Raw genomic sequence first — 24,086 nt, 5'->3', positions numbered from 1 at the left:
GCGACGTGGAATTTAGTTGTTTAAAATGTCACCAAAAGCTCTGAATTTCACCCTGTGCCATAAATCGAACTCTGTTCCATACTTACCGGCACTTCTCAAAAATTTTGGTACCGAAATGTCACAATATTAATAATTTTTAACCGAGCACATATCACTGGGCCTTATCACCATAAGATCCACTCCCCGACTGTACTCATATCTCTACACAAAAGAAGTTTCCGGTTCCCCAAAAATGGCCCGAATATGCTAATTTCTGATAGGCAGAGAAACATCACAGCCAATCTAAAAGCAGTAACAAATCCGCTTAATCCCGCGCATATACGGGCAAAATTTTTTATTAGCCGTAACTCCGTAACTAAACATTTGCGGACTTACGTTTATACGAGTATGCAGTTTTTTCTTTAGTTTTACTTGTAGAATAACATATGAAAATATTTGCATATCTTCGTGAATCATCCTCTATACAGAACCAATCAAAATTTGTCATTGAATCAGAACAGTAAACTACCACAAATAAATCTTGAAAACCCACAGATATAAAATTAATTCCGTTTGAATAAAACTGCTTTACCAAAATCAGAATCTCATTTCCCCAGTACCATAAATTGGCGAAATAATTTATAACAAATTCTCCAGTACGAATGACTAAAACACACCCACACCCACCCACGCCCACCCGCGCGCGCGCGCGCACCCGTAACTCCGTAACTAAACATTTGCGGACTTACGTTTATACGAGTATGCGCACACCCGCGCGCGCACGCTCGCACACACTATGCACATTATTATGGTAGTAATTGATAAACAATTAGAAAATAAAACAAACAGAACTGCAAATAAAAAGGCAGTATTTTGACTGCAGCTCAGCGGCCATCAGCTAGTGACCTGTGCGAGACCGCACAGGAAATACATACACATAGGCATATGACGCCACCTGTTATTAGCAAAAAATAAAAACATTCAAGCGTAGAGTATTACAGCTAATCGACGAACTCATGAACCAGGCATCTACTCAACCACTGTTTGTCCCAACAGCTATGCGCCAGTCGTTGGGGTCCCAATCAGTCAATGTCAATATTGAATCAGGCGAAGATACAGAGAACAGTAACCGAGGCAATAGTGCTGCCAGTCAGTTTTACGAGGTAGTTCGCCAAGCAGTTGGTAAACAATCAATAGAAGATTCTACTGACAACGCAGCTTGAAAATTAGTTCAGAAAATAACTTATAAAACACAGTAATCAGTATGTTCTTTCAATGAAATATTATTTGTGTATAAAATAAATCAGGTCTTTCTTACCTCAAAGTGATTAATATCCATTCTTTTGCACTGACACATTCCCTCATTTGGGTATTTCGCTGTGTTATGGCGGGAGAAATCACTTGTACCAAATCACTGTAGCAATGTTTACTTATTCTACAAAAAGCAATGAATTTCGAATCTCTTTGTTGCAGCCTGCATTTCATGTTTCTGTGAATGTATGTATGAACCCAGAATTTCCTTCTTTTTCTTAATAGGGAAATAATAATAATAATAATAATAATAATAATAATAGTGTGATTACTTGGTTCAGGACAGAACTAAAGAAGCCTCGGACAAGCGCCGTCATGGTCGGGGACGACGCTTGAACCCTATGCCCGCCCACAATGGTAACGACACTGCTAGCCAACTGGAAAATGATTTAAATCCAAATAGAGGTGTTTTGCAGGATATGCTTCCTGCAACCACCCTAGAAGGAAAACAAAGACAGAGGATGAGATGGTCAGATGAAGTTAATCGACACCTCATGTTCTGTTATTACCAAGCAACAAACCTAGGAACCAACACAACTGGATACAGATCACAAGTACACACAACATTTATTACCAGATACCCAGAATTAAAATTTTTAACAGAACAACGACTAGCTGATCAGATCCGTGTAATAATCAAAAATAACAGGATACCCCAGTCAGAATTAGAAAACATCAAACAACAAGTACAACAAATACTAGAACAAAATAATGTGCAATCAGAAGAAGAAGAAGAAAATACAGTAATGGACTCAAACATCCCAGAGCAAACAAACAAAGAACAACACACATCAATTAAACAATCAGAGGAAAACGACATCTTAAGACAGCCACCAGAACAAGCACAAATAGAACACGAAGTGACACACATGTTAGATATAGAAGAGAAATTTCAGCTGACATATATAGAATACAAAGACACAAATACAGACATTAGACCATTCTTGCATAGACCACCAAATAACCCACAAGTCGAAACAACAATAACAACTATCAACACAATCATACACAACAAAATAAATGAAAATACAACAATGGAAGAGTTAAAACTACTGGTTTATGTAGGAGCACTCACTACACTAAATATACACACTAGGCAGAGATCAGAACCAACCAACACACAGAAGAAACCCACAAAACCAGCATGGCAACACAGGCTACAGATCAGAATAGAAAAACTGAGAAAAGACATCGGACAGCTAACACAATTTATAAGAAATGAAATATCAGACAAAAAACGAAAAAGGTTAGGTAAAATCTCACAACAAGAAGCAATGGAGCAATTAGATGAAAAGAAGCAGAAGTTACAAGCATTGGCCAAACGACTTAGAAGATACAAAAAAAGTGAAAATAGAAGGAAACAAAACCAAACATTCAACACCAACCAAAAGAAATTTTACCAGACAATAGATAACACACACATTAAAATAGACAATCCACCAAACATAAGACATGGAACACTTCTGGAGCAACATATGGTCAAACCCGGTACAACATAACAGGCATGCACGGTGGATACAAGCAGAAACAGACTCATACAAGATGATACCACAAATGCCTGAAGTGATAATTTTGCAACATGAAGTCACCCGAGCAATTAATTCTACGCACAATTGGAAAGCCCCTGGAAATGATAAAATAGCAAATTTCTGGCTAAAGAAGTTCACCTCAACACATTCACATCTAACTAAATTATTTAACAGTTACATTGCAGACCCATACACATTCCCTGATACACTTACACATGGAATAACCTATCTGAAACCTAAAGATCAAGCAGACACAGCAAACCCAGCTAAATATCGCCCCATAACATGCCTACCAACAATCTACAAAATATTAACTTCAGTCATTACACAGAAATTAATGACACATACAACACAGAACAAAATTATAAATGAAGAACAAAAAGGCTGTTGCAAAGGAGCACGAGGATGTAAAGAGCAACTGATAATAGATGCAGAGGTGACATATCAAGCTAAAACTAAACAAAGGTCGCTACACTACGCATACATTGATTACCAAAAAGCTTTTGATAGTGTACCCCACTCATGGTTACTACAGATATTGGAAATATACAAAGTAGATCCTAAATTGATGCAGTTCCTAAACATAGTTATGAAAAACTGGAAAACCACACTTAATATCCAAACAAACTCTAATAATATCACATCACAGCCAATACAGATTAAGCGTGGAATATACCAAGGAGACTCATTAAGTCCTTTCTGGTTCTGCCTTGCTCTGAACCCACTATCCAACATGCTAAACAATACAAATTATGGATACAATATTACTGGAACATACCCACACAAAATCACACATTTGCTATACATGGATGATCTAAAACTACTGGCAGCAACCAATCAACAACTCAACCAATTACTAAAGATAACGGAAGGATTCAGCAATGATATAAGTATGGCTTTTGGAACAGACAAATGTAAGAAAAATAGCATAGTCAAGGGAAAACACACTAAACAAGAAGATTACATATTGGATAACAGCGACTGCATAGAAGCGATGGAAAAAACGGATGCCTATAAATATCTAGGATACAGGCAAAAAATAGGAATAGATAATACAAATATTAAAGAAAAACTAAAAGAAAAATATAGACAAAGACTAACAAAAATACTGAAAACAGAACTGACAGCAAGAAACAAGACAAAAGCTATAAATACTTATGCCATACCAATATTGACCTACTCATTTGGAGTAGTGAAATGGAGTAACACAGACCTAGAAGCACTCAATACACTTACACGATCACAATGCCACAAATATAGAATACATCACATACATTCAGCAACAGAAAGATTCACATTAAGCAGAAAGGAAGGAGGAAGGGGATTTATCGACATAAAAAACCTACATTATGGACAGGTAGACAATTTAAGAAAATTCTTTCTAGAACGAGCAGAAACTAGCAAAATACACAAGGCAATCACTCATATAAATACATCGGCTACACCACTGCAATTTCATAACCACTTCTACAACCCTTTAGATCACATAACATCAACAGATACGAAGAGAGCAAATTGGAAAAAGAAAACACTTCATGGCAAGCACCCATATCATCTAACACAGCCACACATCGATCAAGACGCATCCAACACATGGCTAAGAAAAGGCAATATATACAGTGAGACAGAAGGATTCATGATTGCAATACAGGATCAAACAATAAACACCAGGTATTTCAGCAAGCATATTACTAAAGATCCCAATACCACAACAGATAAATGCAGACTTTGTAAAAAACAAATAGGAACAGTAGATCACATCACAAGCGGATGTACAATACTAGCAAATACAGAATACCCCAGAAGACATAACAATGTCGCAAAAATAATACATCAACAGCTTGCCTTACAACATAAACTTATAAAACAACGCGTTCCCACCTACAAGTATGCACCACAAAATGTACTGGAGAATGATGAATACAAATTATACTGGAACAGAACCATTATAACAGATAAAACAACGCCACATAACAAACCTGACATCATACTCACCAATAAAAAGAAGAAATTAACACAACTAATCGAAATATCCATACCCAATACAACAAATATACAAAAGAAAACAGGAGAAAAAATTGAAAAATACATCCAACTGGCTGAGGAAGTCAAAGACATGTGGCATCAGGATAAAGTTGACATCATACCAATTATACTATCAACTACAGGAGTCATACCACACAATATCCACCAATACATCAATGCAATACAGCTACATCCAAACATATATATACAATTACAGAAATCCGTAATTATTGATACATGTTCAATTACCCGAAAGTTCCTAAATGCAATATAACATATACCGTACAGCAAAAAGGAAGTGACGCTTGATAAAGGTCCGCGTCACTCCATTCCTCACCAGACTTAACGTCTGAGAAAGTAAAGATAATAATAATAATAATAATAATAATAATAACCTAGACCTAAGGTCTGAGAAAGGAAAGAAGATAATAATAATAATAATAATAATAATAATAATAGAGGACCACATCTTCTTCTGTGCTCGAATCTGTACTCCCCATGTCTTGCGTAATCAAAAGATGCTCTGAATCAGCAAACAATACTCCTTCTTCTCTTCCTCCTCCTCCTCCTCCTCCTCCTCCACGCTTCCAAACGGCAACTGCAGTTTCTCATTGCAGAGTTGCGCCGTTTGCGGAGCTGCGTTGCAAGCCTATCTGCAACTAGACATCGTCGATCCGTTGCGTTGCTTTCAGTTGCCGCATGTGCGGACGGCCTAATGGAATGCAGAATGGCTTGGATGTAATTCCCACTCGATGCAACTGGTCGAGGGAGGGGGGGGGGGAGCTCACTTTAAATATGGATAAAGGCAATATAATGTCTATAACAAACAGAAAGAGAACTCGGTAGTATGATCCTAAGCACCTAACTAACCAGTTGCTCAAGCAGATAGTATTAGGGTACAAGATTAATTGAATACGGCTGTAAGCCATTGCAAGGAGTAAATTGGTTGTTTTGAGACAGTACGCAGTAAAGTTTCAATAAAATCGCGCAAGAAAAATATTTTAAAGACGTCAACTGTGTTTTTTTTTTTTTTTAAATATTTCTATTTCTGTTTTAAAAATCTTAAATTCATTCGACCATTTTATTCATAAAATACTGAGTGATCTGAACGTTAGTTGCCATTGACTTACCGCTGTTTACTTGCTGGGTGACTTGATGAGACATAACTGTGAAACCTCTCAAAAACACAGATTTAAAAGACTCGAATTGTTTAAGTTTATGATGGTAAGATTTGCATTACCAATTTTCGCAGTAATGAAGTACAACGACGTCAGACATTAATCTTCGATTAATCTCAGTATAAAATTAATTATACTGGCGCATTACTACAGCACATAATCAACGATGAGGGTGGCCCTTAATAACACTTCCAGCGTCATCATGTCACGTACCCTATGGTAAGGGCTACAACTTAATGTTGTTTGTTAGCTTATTTACATTACTTCATTAGCACCAACGTTTGAAGCGCATTTCCGTTCAGGAACATATTCAGGACCTTTGAGTCGTACTTACTCGCATCATCCTCAGATTCGTATAAATTGTCTGAAAAGCATTTTCCTGCCACGAACCAGACGCGTTACTAATACACAGCACCCATCTTTTTGGCGCGTACCAGTGTTTACATGCACATATTCTTACTAAGTTACCTTTAATGGGAGTCTGAATTTAGTGATAGAGTTGCCACTTCTCGGTTTACCGTGGCACTGTGAAATGATGTGTACAAAGCATATTACTTACCATGTTTTACCTGCAATGACTCCCGTTTCTCATCGTCTGTCCCTTACCACTGTTTACAGCAGAGGTCATCAATTGTAAAAATGTGGAGCACGAAGTATGCTTTGAAGTTGCAGGAGCAATACCAAGAACGGATATGAAATAGAACAAAGACGTGAAAATTTGTTAGAGCGGAGGCGACTAGAACGAACAGATGTGTTGGAAGAACTCTGGAAAACTGGATTACTTCCTTTCCAGAATATTTCTCCAGAGTTTGAAGCTCTCATGAAGTAGACATGAGAATAGACGAAAAAATAATTCAGGAGCACGCTGCTATGATCGTAATAAACAGGTCGGCGCAGCCCGCACGAAAGTGTAACAGACACTGTTGGATACTTCACGCAGTAATCCTCGGATGAAAGGCGATTTTATTCTGGCGAAACACCGTAGGTTAAATTGAGAGAACTGAATTCAGGGTAAGACTGAATGGCCATTGTGCTGTCATCATTGTATCTGTCGCGTGCGGGTGCAAAAATAGATAACAAAGATCAAGGCGCGTCCAGGGCTACAAGGGCAGCCACTTTTGCCTTGTCCAGTATGCGATTGGAATAAAACAGTAAATTGACAATATTCCCTTTGGCTGGTACTTAAAATGGATCCCAAACATATATGTAGCTGTAGTTACAGTATGCAGTAACAAGCACGGCCGCTCCTGTAGACAGATTTCACACAAATTACGTTTACCCTTTCAGTGGGGTGGCAGTGAACTATAGTTGACACGTCAGCACTACAGACCAGCACTATTCTGGTACACCTCCCAAGCTCACTGCTACCAACCGCTGAAAACGGTGTTCTTTGCGAAACACTCAACGAATCTTATCGTCATTCCTTTCAGAGGGAATGTAAAACATCTGAGGTTTAGCCTTCAGTGACGAAACAAATCGATCGACCGTTTCGTCGACGTATCACTGTGCAAATCTTGCTGGCAACCAGAACAAATACGCGATGTCGCTTACAAGGTTCTGTCCAATCTGCCATCATTTGGCTGCCGAGCACTGGGAGACTTTTTTCTTTATGCAATACACAAATCAGTCACTTGCATGATCCTTGTACATGCTAGGCAATCGGTACATAACGCGAGTACCTTCAGACAGCATGGAGGTCGATGGTGATTGTTTGGGTGTGTCTCGTTTCATTTGTTTATTTCTGGTTTAGAGTCAGAGTTGTCTGTAGGAAAGTGGACATAGAGGGTGATAGTTATTGAACTATATGAAATAAAATCCTCAAAACTTCTGAACGGTTTGCATTACGACATTCAAACTGCGCGGTTGGCCGCGGGGCATAATGGGAATTAATATGCCATGTATGGTTTTGTTTAGCGATGAAGCCCACTTTCATTTGGATGGTTTTGTCAATAAGCATTGGGGGACTGAGAATCCGCATTTCGCGATCGAGAAGTCTCTTAACGCTCAACGAGTGACTGTGTGGTGTGCAATGTCCAGTCACTCGATAACCGGTGCGATATTCCTTGATGGCATGGTGACTACCGAACGGTACGTGAAGGTTTTGGAAGATAATTTCCTTTTAATTATCCAAAGTTACCCTGATTTCGACAAGAAGTGGATGACACAACACGGAGCTCGACCCCCAATCGAAGCAGGAGAGTGTTCGATGTCCTGGAGGAGCACTTTGGGGACCGCATTCTGCCTCTGGAGTACCCAGAGGCCACAGGCATTGCCATCGATTGGCCGCCATATTCTCCGGATATGAACGCATGCGACTCCCTTTTGTGGGGCTATATTAAAGACAGGGTGTACAGCAATAACCCTAAAACCAATGCTGAGCTGAAACAGACGTTGAGAAGGTCATCAACAGCATCGATCCTCCCCTGCATGTCTGGGAGTTAGAATAGGCCCGCGGTATTCCTGCCTGAGGTAAGAGGCGACTGAAAGGAGTCTCTCACTTTCTGGCCCTATGAATTCAGGTCCCATTTTATGGTTTGACCTGCCACTTTTCAAATTCTGCAGAAGTGTGGGCCATATGGTGAAGGATGGCTTACGTTGTGCACGAGTTATCCATAGTGCACTTAGATACGATCTCCTGAACCTCTTGTCATGGCTTTGCATCTCCACCTGTAATTCAACTATTTGGGCGGGAACACTTCCTGGCCTATGTCATCTTCTTCTGTTGTCTCCTATCCTCTATCGCCCCCAAGCCTATTGGATTTATCTGTGCTCAGTATCCAGCACCGTAGCCAGTCTGTTGTGATGAGGCCTTTATATACCCATTTGGTGGTAGCCCCCTGACAACACAGGGATCGCACTGCTGATGCCTGAGCTGTAAACTCCCCACGTATACCAAGGAGTAGATGTCTGTCTTCCTGGGGCATCAGGACTCCAGGCAACGACCATCATGCCAGTTGGCCTTTGCTGTGGCGCCCGTGAGGAGAGCCCCTGATCGGAGTGGGTGGCACCAGGGCAGATGACGCGCAATGAAGTGGCCTAAGTCATCTCTTGTTGGTGGCTGTACGGTACCAGCAGTCTCTAAGAAGGGCAAAATCGAATACAATGCTGAAAGGTATGACCCTTAATCGTTTTCCTCCCTCGCTATACCATGGGAATAATGTAGGGCTACAGAACGGAGAGACCCATATTCGCCTCGATTTTTAGTCTGTAGCAGAACTGATGGGGACGCCTTTCTACCTACGAAGCCTCAATTTTTCGTTGAACACCTTGAGGATAAGTTTGGAGAAGTGACAGCGCTGTTCAACATGTGGAACGGCGCAGTCTTGATACAGACAGCATCCCCAGCCCAATCTCGAGGGTTACTCGCCTGTGACAAGCTCGGTGATATTCCTGTTTCCTTCACCCCGCATAAAAGCCTCAACATGATCCAGGCAATCATTTTCCATCGCGATCTCGTCTTGAAGTCTGATGACTAGCTCTGCGCCAATTTAGAAAGGAGATGTGTTCATGTTATCCGGCACGTTCACAGGGGACCCAAAGACAACAGAGTTGCTACCTGTGCGTTCATCGTGGCCTTACAGGGTGATTCATTGCTTCAAAATGTCAAGGTGATGGTTTACCGCTGAGACATTAAACCATACGTACCTCCCCCTGTTGTAGTTGTGGTCTTCAGTCCTGAGACTGATTTGATGCAGCTCTCCATGCTACTCTATCCTGTGCAAGCTTCTTCATCTCCCAGTAACTACTGCAACCTACATCCTTCTGAATCTGCTTAGTGTATTCATCTCTTGGTCTCCCTCTACGATTTTTGCCCTCCACGCTGCCCCCCAATACTAAATTTGTGATCCCTTGATGCCTCAGAACATGTCCTACCAACCGATCCCTTCTTCTAGTCAAGTTGTACCACAAATTTCTCTCCTCCCCAACTCTATTCAATACCTCCTCATTAGTTATGTGATCTACCCATCTAATCTTCAGCATTCTTCTGTAGCACCACATTTCGAAAGCTTCTATTCTCTTCTTGTCCAAACTAGTTATCGTCCATGTTTCACTTCCATACATGGCTACACTCCATACAAATACTTTCAGAAACGACTTCCTGACACTTAAATCTATACTCGATGTTAACAAATTTCTCTTTTTCATAAACGCTTTCCTTGCCATTGCCAGTCTACATTTTATATCCTCTCTACTTCGACCATCATCAGTTATTTTGCTCCCCAAATAGCTAAACTCCTTTACTACTTTAAGCGTTTCATTTCCTAATCTAATTCCCGCAGCATCACCCGATTTAATTAGACTACATTCCATTATCTTCGTTTTGCTTTTGTTGATGTTCATCTTATATCCTCCTTTCAAGACTCTGTCCAGTTCGTTCAACTGCTCTTCCAGGTCCTGTGCTGTCTCTGACAGAATCACAATGTCATCGGCAAACCTCAAAGTTTTTATTTCTTCTCCATGGATTTTAATACCTACTCCGAACTTTTCTTTTGTTTCCTTTACTGCTTGTTCAATATACAGATTGAGTAGCATCGGGGAGAGGCTACAACCCCGTCTCACTCCCTTCCCAACCATTGCTTCCCTTTCATGCCCCTCGATTCTTGTAACTGCCATCTGGTTTCTGTACAAATTGTAAATAGCCTTTCCCTCCCTGTATGTTACCACTGCCACCTTTAGAATTTGAAAGAGAGTATTCCAGTCAACATTGTCAAAAGCTTTCTCTAAGTCTACAAATGCTAGAAACGTAGGTTTGCCTTTCCTTAATCTAGCTTCGAAGATAAGTCGTAGGGTCAGTATTGCCTCACGTGTTCCAATATTTCTACGGAATCCAAACTGATCTTCCCCGAAGTCGGCTTCTACTAGTTTTTCCATTCGTCTGTAAAGAATTCGCATTAGTATTTTGCAGCTGTGACTTATTAAACTGATAGTTCGGTGATTTTCACATCTGTCAACACCTGCTTTCTTTGGGATTGGAATTATTATATTCTTCTTGAAGTCTGAGGGTATTTCGCCTGTCTCATACATCTTGCTCACCAGATGGTAGAGTTTTGTCATGACTGGCTCTCCCAAGGCCATCAGTAGTTCTAATGGAATGGTTGTCTACTCCCGGGGCCTTGTTTCGACTCAGGTCTTTCAGTGCTCTGTCAAACTCTTCACGCAGTATCATATCTCCCATTTGATCTTCATCTACATCCTCTTCCATTTCCATAATATTGTCCTCAAGTGCATCGCCCTTGTATAGACCCTCTATATACTCCTTCCACCTTTCTGCTTTTCCTTCTTTGCTTAGAACTGGGTTTCCATCTAAGCTCTTGATATTCATACAAGTGGCTCTCTTTTCTCCAAAGGTCTCTTTAATTTTCCTGTAGGCAGTATCTATCTTACCCCTGGTGAGACAAGCCTCTACAGCCTTACATTTGCCCTCTAGCCATCCCTGCTTAGCCATTTTGCACTTCCTGTCGATCTCATTTTTGAGACGTTTGTATTCCTTTTTGCCTGCTTCACTTACTGCATTTTTATATTTTCTCCTTTCGTCTATTAAATTCAATATTTCTTCTGTTACCCAAGGATTTCTAGCAGCCCTCGTCTTTTTACCTACTTGATCCTCTGCTGCCTTCATTACTTCATCCCTCAGAGCTACCCATTCGTCTTCTACTGTATTTCTTTCCCCCATTCCTGTCAATTGTTCCCTTATGCAGTCCCTAGAACTCTGTACAACCTCTGGTTTAGTCAGTTTATCCAGGTCCCATCTCCTTAAATTCCCACCTTTTTGCAATTTCTTCAGTTTTAATCTACAGTTCATAACCAATAGATTGTAGTCACAGTCCACATCTGCCCCTGGAAATGTCTCAGAATTTAAAACCTGGTCCTAAATGTCTCTCTTACCATTATATAATCTATCTGAAACCTGTCAGTATCTCCAGGATTCTTCCATGTATACAACCTTCTTTTATGATTCTTGAACCAAGTGTTAGCTATGATTAAGTTGTGCTCTGTGCAAAATTCTACCAGGCGGCTTCCTCTTTCATTTCTTCCCCCTAATCCATATTCACCTACTACGTTTCCTTCTCTCCCTTTTCCTACTGACGAATTCCAGTCACCCATGACTATTAAATTTTCGTCTCCCTTCACTACCTGAATAATTTCTTTTATCTCGTCATACATTTCATCTATTTCTTCATCATCTGCAGAGCTAGTTGGCATATAAACTTGCACTACTGTAGTAGGCATGGGCTTCGTGTCTATCTTGGCCACAATAATGCGTTCACAATGCTGTTTCTAGTAACTTACCCGCATTCCTATTTTTTTATTCATTATTAAACCTACTCCTGCATTACCCCTATTTGATTTTGTATTTATAACCCTGTATTTGCCTGACCAAAAAAGTCTTGTTCCTCCTGCCACCGAACGTCACTAATGCCCACTATATCTACCTTCAACCTATCCATTTCCCTTTTTAAATTTTCTAACCTACCTGCCCGATTAAGGGATCTGACATTCCACGCTCCGATCCATAGAACGCCAGTTTTCTTTCTTCTGATAACGACATCTTCTTGAGTATTCCCCGCCCGGAGATCCGAATGGGGGACTATTTTACCTCCGGAATATTTTACCCAAGAGGACGCCATCATCATTTAACCATACAGTAAAGCTGCATGCCCTCGGGAAAAATTACGGCTGTAGTTTCCCCTTGCTTTCAGCCGTTCGCAGTACCTGCACAGCAAGGCCGTTTTGGTTAGTGTTACAAGGCCAGATCAGTCAATCATCCAAACTGTTGCCCCTGCAACTACTGAAAAGGCTGCTGCCCCTCTTCAGGAACCACACGTTTGTCTGGCCTCTGAACAGATACCCCTCCGTTGTGGTTGCACCTACGGTACGGCTATCTGTATCGCTGAGGCACGCAAGCCTCCCCACCAACGGCAAGGTCCATGGTTCATGGGGGTCCCTCCCCCTATGCAGTGCTTTAAGTGCTGGAAGTTCGGGCACATGTCTTCCTGCTGCATTTCCAGCGCCACATGCCGAGACTGCGGATGTCCACTGCACCCAGATACTTCTCCATGTTTGCCTTCTCCCACTTGCATCAACTGTGGAGGGACCACACCCCCTGCTTGCCAGACTGCCCAGTACTCCAAAAGGAGCAGAAAATCGTGGAGTAAAAGACCCTGGACCGGTTGACTTACGAAGAGGCTAAATGTAAATTCGAAGGATTACACCCCATTCGTCTGACGTCTACATATGCTGCAGCTACGTCACCATCGCCGTCCCAAGTGCCATTGCGTCTCCTCACTCCGTGCCACGAACAGTGAGCCCTCCGGGCCACCAGAATACATCCGCCTCCTTGGTGTTAAGGGGCTAATCTTCCTCAGTTGCTCCCAAAACACCTACTTCGGGAGCAAGGCCACCACAAACACAGGGGACATTGGTCCCCTCCCGCGACAGCCTCCTCCGGCTCCTCTCGTGCGGAAGGGGTCCCGTGGGACCCTCTCTCCCAAGGTCTCCACTATTGCCACCGCGCACGCTCTACAGTGGCTAAAGTAGCCAAAAGCTGCTGGACGAAGGACTTCAGTCTTCTTCCGTGCCTGAAGCTGCTTCGAAGTAATCATCCCAGTAAGCCGATAAAGAGAAGCGAAAGAGCAAGGAAACTACGAAGTAGTCTGCTAAGAAACAGGACCCTCTGGTGGCCCAAACACCACGACTCCCTATCAATTCAGCATCTGAGGATGCGGTGGAGATCTTAGCGTCCCTTGCGAACCTGGATCTCACTTATGCCTCATGCACCATAGAAATGGCTACAAATATTCAATCGGTGGCAGTAGGTGACCCTGAGCCGTAACCTGCCTCTTTGTGCGCTTCATGTCTTCCCAGCCTCACGATAACGAAATCCTCCATTGGAATTGTACCTGCTTTCTCCATTGCCCTCTGCGGCTATAGGGGATATTACGAGAACCGTAGTGACCATGAGAGAGTGTCAGGTGGAGCTTGTGTCTATGTCCTGAACTCAGTATGCAGTGAACGTGTGCCCCTTCGAACCCCTCTTGAAGAGGCTTCTGTCAGGATAAGGACGACGCAGGAAATAACTCTCTGCAACATACATTTTTCACAAAATGGTGCAGTACCACTGAAAGCATTTGCTGCACTGATTCGTCGGCTCCATAAGCCTTTCCTACTTTTGGGAGGTTTTTATCCTCATAAACACTCGTGGGGTGGCATCGTGCTTGCCGACTGAGGCACAGATGTCGAAAATTTACTGTCGCAACTCGACCTCTGCCTCTTAAATACAGGTGCCCCCACACATTTCAGTGTGGCACATGGCACATATTCGGCCATTGATCTGTCGGTGTGCAATCCTGGCCTTCTCCCATCTATCAACCGCAGAGCACATGACGACCTGTGTGGTAGTGACCATTTCCTCATCTTCCTGTTACTGCCCCGGCTGAAACTTGCTGCTTAACCAAGTTAGAGCATGCTGTGGTTTGTGAAACCGCTACACACACATCTCTCGTCTGATAAGAAGAGAAAGTCAAGATAGCTGTTTCATTGCAGTTCTGCGCGTATTTTGCATAACATATATCTGGCTGCAAAATTAATAGCGAGCATTGTCATCTATGGATTTTTCTGGGCCAGAAGGGGACAAGGTGCGAGTATTGATTGATCGATCACGTACTTGATGAGGGTCCAATTAATTCCGATGGTGGAGATGGAGAGAATGCTGTTATTCTGTTGTTGTCAGTGATCACTACACATTATCTGAGCGGGAAAGAGATCCAACATCTCGTGTTTGAATAAGGTCGCTCAATATTATTATCGATCTTCCAGGCGTCGTTGGTGGTATCAAAGAATGTGCTATACGAGTAGTGTGTTTGTCTTTTTACATTTCCTGATCTTATTAAACAAAATTGTTTTGCTTATAAACACACACACACACACACACAGCGAGAGAGAGAGAGAGAGAGAGAGAGAGAGAGAGAGAGAGAGTAGTAGTAGTAGTAGTAGTAGTAGTAGTAGTAGCAGTAGTAGTATTCACGAGGAAACTTAATGAAACCTATAAGAAAGCACGAAACGATGGCAGTGGGCTCTTGTATTTAGCAGGAACTTAAAAGACAAGTAGACTGAATTTGGAAAACCTTTGAGCATCTAATTGAAATGACGAAGACGTTTTGGGCCACTGTGGTCATTCCAAAGATTCAGGTTACCCTTCCGCTGTCCTCGTTTTGGTGAGCAAAACACTCGAGCAGTTAGGAAGTAGGAACACTGGCTTGTGTTAGAGACGCTCTTGACTCGTTTTTGATTAACTGTAGGAAGCTTTTCACTGTTAGTGAATTTATCACGTTGGATGAGAAATTAGAAGCCTATGACTCAAAATTTGTAAGTAGTGTGTGACTAATAATAAATAAAATTCCATTTTGTCACTCTATACTAACAATATACAATAATATTAATCCATACTAATATATTACAGTTGATTGAACCACTAATTTCAGTGAAACTTCCTGTCAGGTTAAAATGTGTGCCGGACCGAGACTCGAACTCGGAATTTTTTTTTGCCTTTCGCACGAGAGCTTCTGTGAAGTTTGGAAAATAGGAGGCGAGATACTGGCAGAAGTAAAGCTGTGAGGACGGGGCGTGAGTCGTGCTTCGGTAGCTCAGATGGTAGAGTACTTAACTGTGAAAGGCAAATGTCCCGAGTTCGAGTTTCGGTCCGGCACAGTTTTAATCTACCAGGAAGTTTCATATCAGCGCACATTTCGCTGCAAAGTGGAAGTCTCATTCTGGGCCCTAATTTTTAATGTTAAAATGATCAAAATATGTAAAAACAAACAAACAAACAAAACGCCGGCCGGAGTGGCCGTGCGGTTCTAGGCGCTGCAGTCTGGGGCCGAGCGACCGCTACGGTCGCAGGTTCGAATCCTGCCTCGGGCATGGATGTGTGTGATGTCCTTAGGTTAGTTAGGTTTAATTAGTTCTAAGTTCTAGGCGACTGATGACCTCAGAAGTTAAGTCGCATAGTGCTCAGAGCCATTTGATCCATTTTTTTTTTTTTTTTTTTGTAAAAAAAACTGCTAGGGGTGTACTACACACCACTACCTACCGGTAGATTCCAGACCACGCCACTGCAGGATTAATATCAGTGCAGTCGTTCACGCGGCCGGCCGCTTAGATGTGAACGACACAGGCCTTGTGGTGACCCCCTGTTGTCGCGTGGTCTTCGCGGGCGGCCAGAAGAAAAGTGGCGCCTGATTTAGCGGCAGGCGAGCGTGTCTTGTTCAGCGCCGTGTCGTGAAGTGAACCGTGGACGGATTTCGGAGCGTGGGAGGGCAGCCAGTGCGGGCTGCCTGCCTGTGGCCGGCCAGGCGAGACGGGGTCGCCTGCGGCGTGTGGGGCTTTGCCTTGCCTTCCTGTTACTGCTCCACTGGCTGCGGCGGGCACTGGACTCTGTGTCGCACTGTGTTACTGAGCCTGCTTAACCAGTCGCTGCAGCAGCGAAGAGTACCCGGCGGTTGGAAAAAAAGAAAAGCGTAGGTCATTTCCCTTTTTCAAGAACGGCTGTAGGACAGATCCACGTAACTATACGCCGGATAGCTGACAAACTCGCGCCATTGCCCGGGTATTCATTTTGCCAATTTTCTCCTAGAAACGAAAACAAAATATGAACTGCGTTTGCAGTGTAATATTGAAAAAGTATCATTTCCATTTATTCGTGAAAATACATTTGCAATCACGACACAGTCGTACAAATAAATATGCATAATGTGAAAACATGTAACTACAGTATCCAAATTAAGAAACTTGCTGTGTGCTGTGCGCAACTGTTTCGCGTCTCTACGACGCGATTGTCCAAACGTCTGTATGGCAATACCTCTTCATAGCTCGATATGTGTCCGTCGTTCTGCCTGCATCCGTTTGCGCTTCACAGTCGAAAGTCGTCTAAAGCGCTGCGAGGTGTCGGGGATTTCCTTAAATTGGTTCGACTGTGGGAGTGTCTTACTAGTAAAAACTAAATTATCAAAACTTCGTGCATGATGCGACATTTTTTCACGAATCTCAGTGTTCATCACATCATATCATCGGAACTGTGTGTCGTTCAGTGATCTATTTGTTAGTATCTCCATATGCCGCTGAATGTACCGATCTGCGAAATTTATTGCGTATAGAGTCAGTAGCACAGAGGTAATAATTTTAAACGCCATGCGTAATGCGACAGCTTTTCATGAATCTCATTCGTTATGACTTCATATCTCGTGAACTGTGATGGGTAGGTCGTTCGCATCCCCACAGGGAATGTTGCCTGACACTAAGTGGCATGTGTACCATGTTTGGTTGAAATCGGTCCAGTGGTTTGCGCACGCGCACACATTTTTAAAACGTATATAGATATTACTGGTGTCAATGTTTTGTATAGTTATGGAACATCCTTTATACTCAAGAATTATGACATTTTTCAGAACGAAAGTCGCGTCGGTTAAAGTCAACATGGATTCCGCAAACAGAGATATTGGGAAACTCGGGTCCTTTCTCTTCCTCCATGAGATCAAGAGGGCTGTAGACAACGGTTCTCAGGTTGATGGTTGATGCCTTGTTCGGTTTATGGTTGATGCCGTGTTCCTGGACTTCAGGAAGGCATTTGACACAGCCCCGCACTGCCGCCGAATGGAAAAAAAGGAGAGAGTTAACGAGTATCTACAACATTTGTGACTGGATTCAAAACATCCTTGCAGGTACAACTCAACACGGAACAAAATCTACAGATGTAAAGCTAATTTTCAGATTACGCCAAGGAAGTGTGATAGGACCGTTACTGTTCACAATGTGTATAAATGATGATAAAAAAAAAACCGGCGGAATCTCTTTAAGACTTCGCAGTTGATGCAGTAAAAAAGTAGCAATGCGAGAAGACAGTATAGATTTGCGGAATTTCGACACATTACCTATGGAGAATATTCATTCCACTGAGCAAAGGATTGATTTTCTGCAACTCGGTCAGCGTTTAGGAACACAACGCGCAATACTGTCACACTTACACACAAACCACTTTTGGAAATGTGAGGAATTACATGACATGAGATCGGGTAGCGTCTGTTTTCTCGAACATTATCGCCTTTCTGCACTGGTTCATCAGTAATGACGTATGATCGCCTACTTACTTTCCGATCGTGCATTTTGTGCGATCATCTTTTTAAAAGTTTCACACAATTTTCTAACCACCCCAGCGCTCAGTGCGCAGTTCCCTAATTAGTGTTGAATTTCGACAGCTTTCACGTCTCTTGCATTTGAAAAACAAATAACAACGCATGTTTCACGATTGGCTGCATTTCCAATCGGCATAGCCATTTGAAACTCGTACAAATAAAGGTCAGGCGCAAGCTACCGTAATGGAGTTTGTGGAAGTTGAAGGTACTTCGCGGCGGCCACGTAGCGCTAACGGCCATATCCCGAAACGGTACTTCTGGTAAAAACGCGCCTCGTATAAAACAAATTAAAAGTGAAAGACAAACGGTTGTTAGTGGTCAGTAAGGTGGCGCCGACGCGACGTCGCAGTATTCGCTGTGACCACGTCACATTCCTAAACTGCGACGAGTACGCGTCGGCCGTTCTCGAGCGGCGACTGGCTCTCTCTCGTGTCGTCGACGACTGCGCTGCCGGACGTGACGTCACTGGTGCTCAGTCGACCGCCAGATAAGGCAGTGTTTACGTTCCGCGCCCGGTTAGACTCGCGACGCCCGGAAGCCACGCTGCACCGACTTGCAGGAAGCAGTCTTTTTTTTTTTCCACCGTGGGAGTCTTCAGAGATTTTAATTCAGTCGCTTCGTTTATTACGCCATACCGGAAAACGTTCGTCCTCGATATGGCAGGGGTGTTGCAGAGTACAATTCGGCGTCCATTTTCTAAAGCGCGTTCCGCATAGGCCGATTTCTCCGGATGGTATAGCCGTAAATACGAGCCTTGTTCCGTCCGGCGTTGATCGTAGTCCGACGGTGTAGTAACTTTCTCAAGATGTATCGCAGCGCTGCCAGAAAATGCGTTAGTGTATCACATTGTTTCAGCAGCCATCTTTGTATCATTGGGTGCGTTAAGCTGTCGTCAACCTCAAGATTGTTTTGAACCCACTGCACTCCATCAGGCGTGGTCCTACTGCACGTGACGTGCCCTTGCCTTCCTCTCACCTCGAAACGCATTTAAACCGGCCAGACACAACGGGCAGTCACAAAGTTTTAATTATAACCTGGAAAAAATACGTTAAGTAATTACTCTTTTGTATGTCTGCAGATACTTGCATGGAGTTCTGGCACACGATATATCCCAGTACCATGGCAGGCCGCTAGAGCAGCCAGTACAAAAGAGCGCGGCCTGTCTTCACTGCATCAGAACGCTGCACCATTTTGTTCGCTGTTGCGCAGGGAGTATAGTGTTTATCAGAACCAAACACGTACCTGCAAACAAACTTTTCTCGAGGTGGGAGCTAAAAATTCGACTGCCTCTCGTTTGTAGGGGACCTGCGAGGAGGACTCGGAAGCACGGTGGAGCTTAGCATTTCTCACTTTAGCAAATCATTGCATCAACTACAGAAGTGAGAAGTAAGAAAGTCATTGGGCAGACTGGGAATCGAACCCGTTTACATTCGTAGTCTCCCTCTTAGTCGCCATGGCAGCGAGCAGCACTGGACGCATTACGGGAAGCCTTCAAATGAAGTTTCCTGCAGCCGTTGGAGAGGCTGTATTTTTACTGCCTTAAGGGGGGTAGGACGTCAAACGGGCCGACTTGGAGCAGGAGAGACATCACAGGATATTTTAATTTCCAGTGTCTATACTTTTACAAATAAATTAATAAAACTTTGTCAGCATCACCAGGAAGGATTCTGGATTCACACTCATTGCGGTGGAAGTTCGAAAATATAACAAAATAATTTTTTTTTACGTGTGAAGTTTCATCATTTTTTCACTTACTAATGGCTGCATTTGTTGCTATAGGTACACTTTTCTTCATAAGTTAGAGAGATTCTTCGATGAATTTTGCACAGCATACATACCATACTTAAAGGTGTATGAAACTCTAGAATTTATTTAATTCATGAAAAAACGAATGATCTGTTGTATTTTAAACTTCATGTTTAGAAAAAAAACAAATTTTGTCAATTACCTCAATTTTTACCACAGTTTTTAATAGATTTGGAAAATTCTAGAGTTTCATACACCCTTTAAGTATGGTTTGTATGCTGTGCAAAATTCATCGAACCATCTCTCTTACTTAGGAAGAAAAGTGTACCTATAGCAACAAAGGTTGCCATTAGTAAGTGAAAAAAAAATGATGAAATTTCACATGTAAAAAAAAATTACTTCGTTATGTTTTCGAACTTCACTGCTATGAGTGTGAATTATGAATCCTTCCTGGTCATGCTGACAAAGTTTTATGAATTTATTTGTAAAAGTATAGACAGTGGAAATTAAATGTCCTGTGGTGCCTCTCCTGCTCAAAGTCGGCCCGTTTGACGTCCTATCCCCTTTAAGTTAGGGAGCCGAGCCTCAAACAATCAGAAAGGCTTTCGTGGCCGCTTGTTGACAAATTACCTGTTGACTTCTGTCTCGGGTTCTTCGACCGAAGTTTGTTTGACTTTTCTGACTTTTCGCCAACACGAGTGGCTGGCATTGTCAGAGCTTCACCCTCCATTGCTGGTGGCGGACAAGAGTCGATCTCGCGCCCGCGGATTATGTACTGATCAGCTAGAACGTTATGACCACCTGTCTACTTCGATATCAACCCGTCCAGGCGATAGCAGAGTCAACTGACGAGGAATGACTGCTAGTCAGAGACACGCTGGATTCATGTAGTATCAGTGAGCGTGCTGTCCGTGGGTAGGTGGCCGAGCGGTTCTAGGCGCTTCAGTCTGGAACCGCGCGACCGCTACGGTCGCAGGTTCGAATCCTGCCTCGGGCATGGATGTGTGTGATGTCCTTAGGTTAGTTAGGTTTAAGTAGTTCTAAGTTCTAGGGGACTGGTGACCTCAGATGTTAAGTCCCATAGTGCTCAGAGCCATTTGAACCATTTTTACCGTGGGTAGAATGGGGAAAACGCGCGCTATTCTGGGTTTGACCAGGGGCAGATTGTGATGGCCCAGAGGCTCGGCACGAGAATTTCGGAAACTGCACCCTTCCTCGGGTGTTGGAGGAGTGGTGTGGTGAGAGTCTTCAACACGTGGCGAAACCAAGGAAAAACCACGTCCAGGCGTCGTGGGATGGGCGCAGCCTTCCTTTACTACAGATGTCGGACGTCGCAGGCTGCGAGGATTGGTAAAAAAAAGGACAGGTAGCGACCTGAGGCGGAATTAACATGACACTTTAATATTGAGAGAGTACAAGTGTGTGTGAACACTCCTAACGATTGGCCTCCGCAGCCGAGACCCATGCATGTGCCAATGTCATTTGCACGTCATTGGGAACTACGACTGAAATTGGTACGTGACCATCGGCACTGGACGTTGGCGCAGTGATAGAGCGTGAATCCTGATAACTTCATCATGCCCATGGGAAGGCGCGAATTCGTTGTCTTTCATGGGAACAGATCCTTGACACTTGTACTTCAGGACGGAGATAAGCTAGCGGAGGCTCCATTATGTTCAGGGGAACATTCACGTGGGCATCCGTGGATCCATTGGAACTCGGGCAATGCACCATGATGCCAAGGTTGCAGACCACGAACACTCCTTCATGACATCTACATTTATACTCGGCAAGCCACCCAACGGTGTGTGGCGAAGGGCACTTTTACGTGCCACTGTCATTACCTCCCTTTTCTGTTCCAGTCGCGTATGGTTCGCGGGAAGAACGACTGTCTGAAAGCCTCCGTGCGCGCTCGAATCTCTCTAATTTTACATTTGTGATCTCCTCGGGAGGTATAAGTAGGAGGAAGCAATATATTCGATACCTCATCCAGAAACGCACCCTCTCGAAACCTGGCGAGCAAGCTACACCGCGATGCAGAGCGCCTCTCTTGCAGAGTCTGCCACTTGAGTTTGCTAAACATCTCCGTAACGCTATCACGGTTACCAAATAACTCTGTGACGAAACGCGCCGCTCTTCTTTGGATCTTCTCTATCTCCTCCGTCAACCCGATCTGGTACGGATCCCACACTGATAAGGTCGAACGAGTGTTTTGTAAGCCACCTCCTTTGTTGATGGACTACTTTTCTAAGGACTCTCCCAATGACTCTCAACCTGGTACCCGCCTTACCAACGATTAATTTCATATGATCATTCCACTTCAAATCGTTCCGCACGCATACTCCCAGATATTTTACAGAAGTAACTGCTACCAGTGTTTGTTCCGCTATCATATAATCGTACAATAAAGGATCCTTCTTTCGATGTATTCGCAATACATTACATTTGTCTATGTTAAGGGTCAGTTTCCACTCCCTGCACCAAGTGCCTATCCGCTGCAGATCTTCCTGCATTTCGCTACAATTTTCTAGTGCTGCAACTTCTCTGTATACTACAGCATCATCCGCGAAAAGCCACATGGAACTTCCGACACTATCTACTAGGTCATTTATATATATTGTGAAAAGCAATGGTCCCATAACACTCCCCTGTGGCACGCCAGAGGTTACTTTAACGTCTGTAGACGTCTCTCCATTGATAACAACATGCTGTGTTATGACGATCATGTTTCCCGAGGCAGCGGCATTTTTCAGCAAGATAATGCGCCATGTGACAAGATCAGGAGTAGGATGGAGTGGTTGGAGGAACACAACGACAATTTCCAATTGGTGTGCTGGCCCTCTAGCTCGCCAGATGTGAACCCGATCCAACATGTCTGGGATGGATTGAACGTGGCGTAGGAGCTCATAGCTCCCCTCCCCGGAATTTACGGGAATTACGAGACTTATGTGTGCAGATGTGGTGGCAACTCCCTGCTGCGACCTATCAAGGCCCCACTGCTTTCGTGCCACAATGCGTCGCCGCTGTTATCCGTGCCAAAGGTGGACATACCAGCTGGCTGATCAGTGTATGTACCTTCCACACCAACCAGCTGCACCCGCTTACAGCTGTCGATGCTGGTATATTGAGAAGTCTGCAGGCCAGATAGCTCAGCGGCTGACTGCTACACAATCCGTTCCTTCAGGTACAACCCGAGCCATGTTCAGCAGCAGGAACAGCCCACACGCCATCCGAGGAGACAAAACGGTCGCAAGCTTTAAATTCGGCGACATTAGCTAGCATACGACCTCTTTCACACCCAGACATTTGACACAAAGAACTGATGAAGTGCGGTGCATGGGTTTCGTATTCAGCATCTAACACATTTGGATCTAACACATTTGCCGTAGCATCGATAGGCTTGCAGGTGGAGTTTATTCTGTTCGTACCTGCAGCTTGTCTTCTGGAGACGGCAGTGAGCTATTTTTTTAGTAGGTCTACCTGTACTGCAGTTATAGTAAACTGGTAATGCACATCTGAGAATAGGAGACTGTCTGCCTAAGTAGGGTGATATCGGTAGACATTGGCCGTAGTAAGCGACCTACTTGTTCAAGTTACTGCCTTGGGTCCTCCAAAGCACTTCATACTCAGTATCGAAACGAACTGAGGTGGAAACATGGATACCAGAATAGGCTGTTCGTTCTTTGTCAGGCAATCAAACATACTGAAGCTTCACCCCAACGAGTTGGTGAGGGAAGTTTCAATCGTGTAGTTTGCTTTCTCCTTCGATTGCAACAATGAGGTACAAGACGGAATCTGAATACGTTGATAATTTTCTTTCTAATTTGTTGGAAACAGCTCCTGAAGTACAGGTACATCTATGATGATGTGTTTGATGATGAGATTGATGCCATGAGCCGCACATCCTGCACACGTTGTATGGATGTACTTTTCTTCCACTGTTCTCCAGGCATCCTGCATATTTCTGGCACTGTCGGTGATCACCGCTACGAACTTATGGTCCCCTGTCTCTTGAATTACTGTGATACAGTTTGAGGCGATAAATAGTGCTTTTCCCTGCACTCACCAGGACGAATACACTCGAAAAAAATTGGTTCTGGTGTCGTGAGAATGAAACTAATCACTCGGTG

The sequence above is a fragment of the Schistocerca nitens genome, unplaced genomic scaffold (genome assembly GCF_023898315.1).
Source record: "Schistocerca nitens isolate TAMUIC-IGC-003100 unplaced genomic scaffold, iqSchNite1.1 HiC_scaffold_376, whole genome shotgun sequence".
Classification (NCBI taxonomy): domain Eukaryota; kingdom Metazoa; phylum Arthropoda; class Insecta; order Orthoptera; family Acrididae; genus Schistocerca; species Schistocerca nitens.
This window is presented reverse-complemented; position numbering follows the sequence as displayed.